Raw genomic sequence first — 10,184 nt, 5'->3', positions numbered from 1 at the left:
GACATCTAGGAAGATAAAGAGTTTTGTCTTCCCGACGAAGCTCTTCTTCTCCTCAACTTGATTCGACACTGATAGGACATCCAATTGAGAGGAGAGAGGTTGTCAAAGAGAAAGGAAGCTTCGACAGGGAAAAACCGCCGACAATGATGTTAGAGTTTGAAAACTAAACCCTAAGGGGAGAATGTCACTTTTTAAAACTTTGTCTATATGGTCAATGGTCAGTTTTTAGGGTTTGGGGGGAAAAGAAATAAAATTTTTAAGGGTTTGGATTCTGTTAATTTTAACTATTCATAGATGAGTAAATAAGATTTTCAAAGTTAAAAGGTAGAAACTTAAGATTACAACATATTTTGGATGGGAAATAATCCTTTGGCCCTAAAAATACCTTTGCTCATAGTTTGATTTTTGGCTCCCATATGTTCAAATATATATTTTGGAGACTAAATTTTACTCTCATCCATTTCCCTGTTTTTTCTTATTTCATACCTCCTAACTATACTCTTAAAATTAAAAGCATGCCAACCTGAGTTTACATTTCTAGAACCATCAACAATAAATTAAATTTTCACACACTATTTATTAAATTGTTTCTAGAACAAAATATTTGAAAACTCCTAAGAGAAAAACATAACATGCATTGCTTTTTGTGATTACATTATCTAATATGTTCAGTAATTAATTAGAAGAATTGTCAAATAGTATCTTTAACTTGAAGATCCAGTGAGAAGAGAAGAGATTGAAGTGATTGTAGGTTTGGTCATTATAACTCGAATTTACTTATCAATGTGAATAAGGTGATTTAAACCAAACAAATTTGGTTTTGAAAATCAATTCAGATTGAATTAAATTCATTTAGAATGAACTCATATCAAACTCAAATTAGGAGAGTCGGTTTTCTTTTAAACACAATTGAACTTAAATTAATTATTAAAAATAAATCATTTGGTATACAGTTCAATCTAGTTTAAAAATTATTTTAAATAATTGTTAAAACGAATTATTTGGCACATTATTATATAAAATGAGGTAAAAAATTATATATTTAAATCATATTAGGAGATGATGAGAGAAATTTACATGAAAATGGATGAGAGAATTTTAAATTCTCATTACAAGGCATTCAAGCATGAATGTGTGTTGTGATGGTGCAAGTTTTCAGTCAAAATAGACTTTGATAAGCATTTCTCAAAGCTTTCAATAGAAGAATGACTTAGATGACAGTATGGTTAAAAGGAATAAAAAATTACTTATTATTCTATCTTTTATTAATAAATATTATTTCATTTGATTATTATATAATAAAATATTTTAATAATTTATTATTATTATTAATAATGTGATAATTAATATAAAAAGTAATATTATCACCTTCACCTTAAAAAATTTGAGGTGTAATGATACACATTTTTACCCCAAATATACTTTGATATAACATTATCGAAAAGACTTTACACTAGGAGAAAGACTTAAAAGAGAATATTTTCATCCTTGTGGTTTAGAGCATTATATTTTAGTCCAATTATTTCAAATACTATAATTTTGTCCCTTCTTTTTCAATTTATTACTATTTTAATAATTTCTATGTCAATTCCATTGTTTGATAATCCAAAAAGTCTCATCTCAACTCAAGCCTGTGTATTGTTGTATTTGCAATTTGTTTTTAACGAAATTTGCTCAGGTTGACTCAATATTTAACTTGAATCAAATTGAAATTCCAATTTTATAATTCAATTTGAATTTAACTATAATTCTCATTTAATATTATTGTTTATCTATTATTGTTTATCTTATCGATAATACTATTTATCAATTATTGATATTATACATCTTTTTGTTATTATTTATCTCGTTGTTGATAACATTATTTATCTTGCTAATTAATAATCTCCAACAATATTTTTAATCAATTTAAAAAAGTTTAATCTCAAATTAATCATTATATATTCAAATGAAAGTTATGTTAACTCATATTTAAACTTAATTTGATTTAAATCGAGCCCTAATTGCTGGTACAGTCTATGAGCACCTTTAGTACAACAGATTGTTGCAACAAATTTTGGCAGAGTCCTTGAATTTTCAGACTGGGTCTAGACCTCACACGAAGGTTGATAGGCTCTCACAATGCGAAATGCAAAAATTAAAAAATAAAAAATTTATTGTTATAAAATTAATTAAGCAAGTATAAAAGATAAAGGAATGAAAGGAAGAAATAGTAAAAGAGAAGAGAGCAAGGCTATGAAACTTTTTTTCTGGATGAAGAAAAGAGAAGAGAAATCTATGTTTACATGAAGAGAGGAGGGGGTATTTATAGGCAATTTGGCGCCCCTCCAGTCAACAAAGGAAGCAAATTTCCAAGCCAATTTTCCAACTTCATTAATGCATTCACACTCCTTTGGTTTCTCCTGCGTAAGCCTTGCCATTTTCTTCTTGCTCTAATAAATGAATTCCCACCGCCTTTTTTGACTTGCTTTGGTGGAAAGCCACCTGGCTTTATAACACTCCCCCTTGGATTTTCACCACTTACAAATAATTATATTAACTTTGCTAAGGAAAAACCCAGTGGGATAAAAACCAAAGCAAAGGAACATAATTATTAAAAGTCCTGTAAGTTAGAGTTGGACGTGCTTAAACTGCCTCATTAAAAACCTTACTAGAAAAACCCAGTGGGACAAAACCTAGTGAAAGGAAAAAAAGTACAGTGCACCTTTTGTCCATTACTTCAAAATTTTGCCTGATAAATACTCCCCCTGATAAACGCTCCCCCTCTTTGTAGTAGGATTAACTTGGTTGCTTATTGAGTCGTCGCATACAGATGTTATACACTAACCTTTCAAATGTTGATGTCGGTAGTGTCTTAGTGAACAAATCTGCAAGATTCTCACTAGATCTGATTTGCTTGACATCAATCTTTTTATTCTGTTGGAGCTCATGAGTGTAAAAGAACTTCGGTGAGATATGTTTGGTTCTGTCTCCTTTGATGTATCCATCTCTAATTTGAGTTATACATGTTGCATTGTCTTCATATAATATGGAAGGGGTGTCTATTGTAGAAGGAAGACTGCATGCATTTTGGATATGATGGATGACAGACCGTAACCATATACATTCTCGACTGGCTTCATGGAGAACTAAAATTTCTGAATGATTTGAAAAAGTTGCAACCAAGGTTTGTTTGGTGGAGCGCCATGATATAGTTGTGTCATTATAAGTAAAAACATATCCCGTTTGTGAACAGGCATTATGGGGGTCAGAAAGATAACCAACATCTGCATATCCAACCAAACTAGGATTTTTAGGAGATTTGACAGAATAGAATAATCCCAAATCTCTAGTTCCACATAAGTAACGGAGTATATGTTTGATTCCGTTCCAGTGACGACGGGTTGATACAGAGCTAAATCGGGCTAATAAATTAACTGCGAAGGATATATTTGGTCTCGTGCATTGGGCCAAATATAATAAGGCTCCAATGACATTAAGATATGGTACTTCAGGACCAAGTATCTTTTCATCTTCTTCTTGAGGACGAAATGGGTCCTTTTTTGGATTAAGAGACCGAACAACCATTGGGGTGCTTAAAGGATAAGCCTTATCCATATTAAAGCGTTTTAATAATTTTTCAATATACGCTGATTGATGGATAAATATTCCATTTGAATTATGCTCGATTTGCAGGTCAAGACAATATTTTGTTTTTCCCAAATCCTTCATTTCAAATTCTTTTTTCATATATTCAGCAGTTTTTAAGAGCTCTTCAGGAGTCCTAATTAAATTCATGTCATCAACATAAACTGTTATAATAGCAAATCCCGATTCTGACCTTTTGATAAAGACACATGGGCATATAGGGTCATTCACATAGCTCTCTTTTTTCAAATATTCACTGAGGTGATTGTACCATATACGTTCGGATTGTTTTAATCCGTACAATGATCGTTGTAATTTAATTGAGTTTAAGCCTCTTGAATTGACACTTTTTACTTCAGGCAATTTGTATCCTTCAGGGAGTTTCATATAAATTTCAGTGTCTAAATTTTCATACAAATAAGCAATAACTACGTCCATTAGACGCATATCCAGTCCTTCAGAGACTGTTAAACTGATTAAATACCTGAATGTGATTATATCTATTACAGGTGCATATGTTTCATCAAAGTCTATACCGGGCCTTTGGGAAAAGCCTTGGGCTACAAGCCTGGCTTTATATCTAGTAATTTCATTTTTCTCATTTCTTTTTCTCAGAAATACCCATTTATATCCAACAGGTTGTACGTCTTGAGGTGTTGGAACTACAGGCCCAAACACTTGACGTTTTGTTAGGGAAGCTAATTCTATTTGAATTGCTTCTTCCCATTTAGGCCAATCATGTTTTTGTTTGCACTCAGCCACAGTACGTGGTTCAAAATCATCATCATTCAGAATTTCAGTAGCTACTGCAAATGAGAATATATCATCAATTATAATTGTTTCACGATTCCACATTTCTTATGTATTAACATAATTTAAAGATATTTCAATATTCTCATTTTCCTGTTCTTCAGGATTTTGTACCACTTCAGGGGTTTGTGCCACTTCAGGGGTTTGTGCCACTTCAGGGGCTTGTGCCACTTCAGGGGCTTGTGCCACTTCTGGGGCTTGAGTCTCTTCAGGGACCATAACCTCTTCTAGAGGAATATTTGTTTGATTATTTGTCTTTCTTTTTCGAGGAACAGTGTCCTTTGATCTAACAGGTTTACCACATTTCTGGCGTGAGGTAGATGGATCAGTCATGACTCGAATAGACTGTTCAGAAGTCACATTGATTCTTGCTGGTGTATTAACAGTTGGAACATGTGATCTTGTCACTTTTGTCGTATCAACAAATGCATCAGGCATTTGGTTGGGAATAATTCGTAAACGCACTATCCTCTGAACTTCAGTTTCATTTTGGGATGTGCGAGGATCTAAATGAGATATTGTAGGTACATACCAAATAAGTTCATGCCTAACTTCAGGAGGCATTTTCTTTTCCCCTAAAGACGGGAAAGTTGTCTCATCAAAGTGACAATCTGTAAATCGTGCAGTAAAAAGATCACCTGTTAATGGTTCCAGGTACCTGATAATAGATGGTGAATTATATCTAACATATATTCTCAAACGACATTGGGGTCCCATTTTTGTGCATTGAGGGGACGCAATAGAGACATATACAACACAACCAAATATTCTCAAATGAGGTACATTAGGTTGGTAACCAAGAACCAATTGTAGGGGAGAATATTGATGATAAGAAGAAGGTCGTAAGCAAATTAACGCTGCAGCATATAATATAGCATGTCCCCACATAGAAATAGATAATTGACTTTTCAGTAATAAAGTGTGTGCAATTACCTAAAGTCGTTTGATAAGAGACTCAGCTAATCCATTTTGTGTGTGGACATATAGGACTGGATGTTCAACCTCAATCCCCATAGACATGCAATAATCATCAAATGTTTTGGATGTAAATTCACCAGCATTATGTAGTCGTATTGACTTGATCGAATAATCTGCGAAATGTGCTTTTAATTTGATAATTTGTGCTAATAGTTTAGCAAATGCAACATTTCGAGTAGGCAATAAACAAACATGAGACCATCATGCAGATGCATCAATTAAAACCATAAAATAACGAAATGGCCCACTTGGTAGATGAATGGGTCCACATATATCCCCTTGAATCCTTTACAAGAATGATGGGGATTCACCTCCAATTTTGGAGGGAGATGGTCTTATTACTAATTTGCCTTGAGTACAGGCGGTGCAGAATTGTTCACTGGACAATAAAATTTTATGATTCTGTGATGTATGTCCATATGAATTTTCAATAATCTTACGCATCATTGTAGATCCTGGATGGCCTAAACGATCATGCTAAAGCATAAATGCTTTTGCATCAATGAAATCTGGTTCGATACTGCGTAGGTTTTAATTGCCTTTATGATTGTATAATACAATCCAGATGATAAAGCAGACAATTTTTCTAGTATAAGCCTTCTTCTGGAGGCATTACTAGTTATACAGATGAATTCTGCACCATTTTCACTCATGGTTTCAAGATGATAACCATTTTTTCTTATATCTTTAAAACTCAGTAGATTTCTTCTGGATCTATTTGAATATAATGCATCATTGATGCTTAATTTGGTCTCATTATTTAACATAATTGTGGCTCTTCCGGAGCCTTCTATCAGATCAATTGATTCTGATATGGTAGTTACTTTAGCTTCAATTAATGCTAAAGATAAGAAAAATTTCTTTTCCTTAAAAATTGTGTGTTGTTGCACTATCCACCAAACACATATCTCCTTCATCAGCCTTTGAAGTCAATGCTTTAATTTTGGAGTCCATTTCCTTTCATTTAAAAATTACGTTAGTTATAACGTACACAAAATATTGAAAGGAAGAGAACATGACAATAAAATACAAAAAAAAATATGCATGACTCCAAAATAAATATATATGATGGATTTAATTATAAAAATTTTTGGGCATGTCATACTCATAATAACTACTTCTGGTAGTTACGTTCACTTCAGGGAACGATATATAACTAGAAAATATTAATTCAGAATTTCTTTTCTGATATTGCTACTACAGGAGCAAAAATAAAATGTGGAGAATATTTTATCTTCCACATTCAGGAAAAAATTCTGAATATTACAGAGTTATACTAAATATAGAATCATTGTATTCATATTTCAGCTTGCAATCCTTCAGGGATATGATGCCAAAAGATAATAGCCTTGTATTTGTCCTTCTGGGATATTTTATTTAGTTAGTTTTTCAAGGCTCACAAATTCTAGGTGGAGACTCATGCAAAAAAGCTCATTTAATATTATCCATCTAATTTTAGGAACTTCAGGTTCAATTATTGTCATATTTACAAAACTTCTGGTTTTGTAACCAATATATATGAGTTAATCTTTAAAACTTCAGGTTCAAATATTATTTCATATTTACAAAATAGCTGATTTCGTAGAAGAAATATTGGGATTAATTTTGGAAGCTTCAGGTTCATATATTATCTCATATTTACAAAACTTCTGGTTTTGTAATTAGTATTCAGAATATTATAATACGTATTCTGATTATGTTTTGGACTTCAAGTCCATATTTTTCACACTTTATGCAAACTTCAGGTTGTAAAGGTGATATCATTATTCTAAAATAAAGACTTTGATGAAACTTGGGACTTCCGGCCCATATATATGTATTCTCATGATTTTACAAACTTCAAATTGTAAATCATAAAACTCGGGACTTCGGGCCCATATATATATTCTCACGATTTTACAAGCTTCAGGTTGTAAATCGGATATAAATAAAAATAAATATTCAAATAAATAAATATGCGAATAAATAACTATTCAAATAAATGGAATACAATAAAAATAAATATTTAAATAATATCAGGACTTCTGGTCCAGATTCTTGGTTTTGTAAACTTCAAGTTACAAGTAATATTTATGACTTCAGGTCACAAATTTATGATTTCATAAACTTCGGGTTACGAATAATATTCAAGATTTCAGATCCAGATTCATGATATTCAAGACTACAGATCCAGATTCATAATTTTGTAAGCTTCAAATTACAAATAAGATTCAGAACTTTAGGTTCAGATTTATGATATTCCAGACTTCAAGTCTAGATTCAAGAGTTTCAGGACTTCAGGTCTAGATTTATAATTTTGCACACCTCAGGTTGCAAATATAGTACAATTATAATAAAAAATTAAATAGAAACATAACATAAATTAAAAGATAATTGGGATGTCATAACTGGGATATCCATATTTATAATATATAAGCAGCATAACGGTATAATGAAAATATATAATATACCTGAGCTGATCGTGCTGATAACATATTATAAAATTAATTAAGCAAGTATAAAAGATAAAGGAATGAAAGGAAGAAATAGTAAAGGAGAAGAGAGCAAGGCTATGAAACTTTATTTTCGGATGAAGAAAAGAGAAGAGAAATCTATGTTTACATGAAGAGAGGAGGGGGTATTTATAGGTAATTTGCCGCCCCCCAGTCAACAAAGGAAGCAAATTTCCAAGCCAATTTTTCAACTTCATTAATGCATTCACACTCCTTTGGTTTCTCCTGCGTAAGCCTTGCCATTTTCTTCTTGCTTTAATAAATGAATTCCCACCACCTTTTTTGACTTGCTTTGGTGGAAAGCCACTGGCTTTATAACATTTATATCTTTTGTGGGTCAACCCACAAAAGCTAGGAAATTTTATAACCCATCGTGATGTGAGATATGTTGACCTTCAGACTTAGTGTGCCAACACAACCCGCTTGCAAGCCTTGGTGTATAGCACATTATGTGACATCCTAGACCTTACCATTAAGAGATAGTTTTTTTTCATCCTTCCGATTTGAAATTATTACATTTAGTCCAATTAGTTCAAATATTATAATTTTGTACCTTCTTTTTTTCAAATTATTTTAGTCTTGTTTTTTTTTAATCATTTTAAGTCAATTCCAATCAATTGTTAGTACATCACAAAAAGGCCAAAAATTCCCATCTCAACCCAATGTTTCATATTGCTTTTACAATTGAGTTTAGATCAAGCTAGTTCAACTCAAGTTTAGTGTTTAATTTGATTCAAATTAAATTTAAACTAAAGTTTTAGTTTGATAGTTCAATTTGAGTTTAGTTTAAATCTTCATTCAATAATAATTTTCATCATATCGATAATACTATTTATCTATTATTAAAATTATTTATTCTGTTTATGATATTAATTATTTCACTTTTAATCTTTAGTGACATTTTTTCTATCAATTTGACTAGTGCAATTTTAAATTGATCATTATATATTTAAGTCAATTTGAATATAACATTATTTGTTTTCTAAAAGTAACTCAAATAGCTTGCTCGCTACCCTATCCACTATAAGAAACAATAATAACGTTTTGTGATATGTACCAATAAAGAGTCTTTTAAGATTTCAAAAACAACAAAAATATATTTTTATATAGAAGTGTCAATGGGTCGAGCCAACTCAAAAAATGCACAAGCTCCGCAATATGAGTTTATGTATATAGGGTCAAACCTTTAATGGGGTCGACCCTCGTTAATTCAAAAAAATAAAATTTTGTATTATAATTATTATTTTATTTATTAATATTTTAAATAATATTGTATACAGTATTAGACCACCTTGTAGACCTAAAGGTTAGACCCACGACACAATCAAATCAACCGACAAGCTTGGCACAATATGGTATAATAATGAGCCGTGCTTACTCGTGACATACTAAAAATCGTACTTTAAATTGCTCATGTGATAGCTCTATCTCTGTGTATTAATAATCTAATATTTATCCATATAAATTGTTATTTATCTACCATTAATTTTTTTTTATTTGTCGAATGTGGTAGGATTGTAGTTACTTTTTTAAGTTAAAATTCTTGGATTTAAATTTTTTCAAATTATTATGTATTTTAAAGTTAAAATATATAATAATATAATAATAAATTAACAATTAAATAATTAATTTGATTACCTGTATGATTTTAAAAATAGTGGTTGATTTTTTTGCGAAGGGGGTGAAAAGTGTTTTAAAATACGGCGTGAAAATCATGCTAGACAAAGAAGAGTAGAGTCAACGAGTGTAAGTTAAAGCGACAAGTGTGGGGCAGTGGCTGACACGTTGGACGCTTGCAAATGTTGCAGTTGTTCTGCAGTTGTGGCAGTGGCCCCACTCTATTCTTCTCCATCTCATGCGCTACAGCCCCGCCTCACCCAAATCTGAAAATAAATATCAACAAAATTTTCTTATAATTTAGATTATTAATTATTTTAATTAAAAATAAAAAGGAGACACTAGATTGGGTAGCTGAAGAGTGGCTCCAAAAGAAAAAAAAAGTAAGAAAAAGTCTTGTCTGACAGAATCGTATGTTACGTATTCATAGAGTATTTTATATGTCCACTATATCCAATTATTGCTTTTGTTAAAAAAAGAGGCATCATAAAGCCTCCTTTGTTACAACTCCCAAGGAAGGAGGTTTGGTGATTCATCGAGGTGCATCGTTGTCGTATTACGCTGTCTTTTTTCTAGATTCAATTACATATTTACGTACATCACCGTTTTTTTTTTAATTTAATTGTAATAATTATTACTAATTAATCAAAATTAAAGTAA

At 31.4% G+C, this 10,184-nt stretch overlaps 1 long non-coding RNA gene across 1 annotated transcript in view; it reads left to right on the top strand.

Annotated features, from left to right (window-relative positions):
* Positions 1-10,184, top strand: part of LOC123208977 — a 98,262-nt gene that overhangs the window by 70,895 nt on the left and 17,183 nt on the right. The gene's annotated exons all lie outside the window — the stretch shown is intronic.

This window comes from Mangifera indica, chromosome 2 (genome assembly GCF_011075055.1).
Source record: "Mangifera indica cultivar Alphonso chromosome 2, CATAS_Mindica_2.1, whole genome shotgun sequence".
NCBI lineage: Eukaryota > Viridiplantae > Streptophyta > Magnoliopsida > Sapindales > Anacardiaceae > Mangifera > Mangifera indica.
This window is presented reverse-complemented; position numbering and strand designations above follow the sequence as displayed.